Source organism: Chrysochloris asiatica, unplaced genomic scaffold (genome assembly GCF_000296735.1).
Source record: "Chrysochloris asiatica unplaced genomic scaffold, ChrAsi1.0 scaffold00117, whole genome shotgun sequence".
Taxonomy (NCBI): domain Eukaryota; kingdom Metazoa; phylum Chordata; class Mammalia; order Afrosoricida; family Chrysochloridae; genus Chrysochloris; species Chrysochloris asiatica.
Genome location: NW_006408635.1, coordinates 10480403 through 10481413, shown reverse-complemented (window position 1 = coordinate 10481413; position 1011 = coordinate 10480403).

Below are 1011 nucleotides of genomic sequence, written 5' to 3'. Positions count from 1 at the left end.
CTCTCCATTGATAACAATGCTGTTTATTGTTGTTGTTAGGTGCCGTTAAGTAGGTTATGACTCATGGAGACCCTATGGACAATAAAAGAAAACACTGCCCAGTCCTGTACCATCCTCACATTGTTATGTTTGAGCCAATTGCTATTGCTTCTGTGTCAATACATCTCCTAGGGTGTCTTCCTCTTTTTCACTGATGCTTCACTTAATCAAAACATGATGAAAAGATACAACCCTGGTGCACACATTTCCTGATTTTAAATAATTCAGTATGCCCTTGTTCTGTTCTAACAACTGCCTCTTGTTCTATGTGTAGGTTTCTCATAAACACAATGAAATGCTCTGGAATGTCCATTTGTCACAGTTATCCATAGCTTGTCATGATCCACTCAGTCAAAAGTCTTTGCATAGTCAATATTTTCTGCTTTCAGCCAAGAGCCATCTGATTTCAGCCAGGATGGCTAAAATTGTAAGGAGGGAACAGTCTCTGGAAAAGGATGTCATGCTGGGTAAGATGGAGGGGCAGAGAAAAAGAGGAAGACCCCCAACGAGATGGATCCGCCAAGGTGGCATCATTGATGGCATCGAGTGTGGCAGAGGTAGTGAGGTTGGCCCAGGATCGGACATTGTTTTGTTCTGCTGTGCATGGGGTCGTTATGAGTCGGTTCTGACTCGATGGCACCTGACAACAATACCTAGTTTCCATGTTCTTGTCTGATTCTGGCTTGATTTTCTGGCAGTTCTCTGTTGATGTACTGTTGCAACTGTTTTTGTATTATCTTCAGCAAAATTTTTCTTGCGTCCTATATTAATGATATTGTTGGAAGTTTTCTACATTCCTTTGGGTCGCCTTTCTTTGGAATGGGCACAAATATAAATCTCCCAATCATTTGGCCAGGTAGGTGTCTTCCAAATTTCTTGGCAGAGATAAGTGAGTACTTCAGGTGCTGCATTAGTTTGTTGAAAGATTTCAATTTGTTTTCCATCAATTCCTGGAGACTTGTTCTTTGCCAA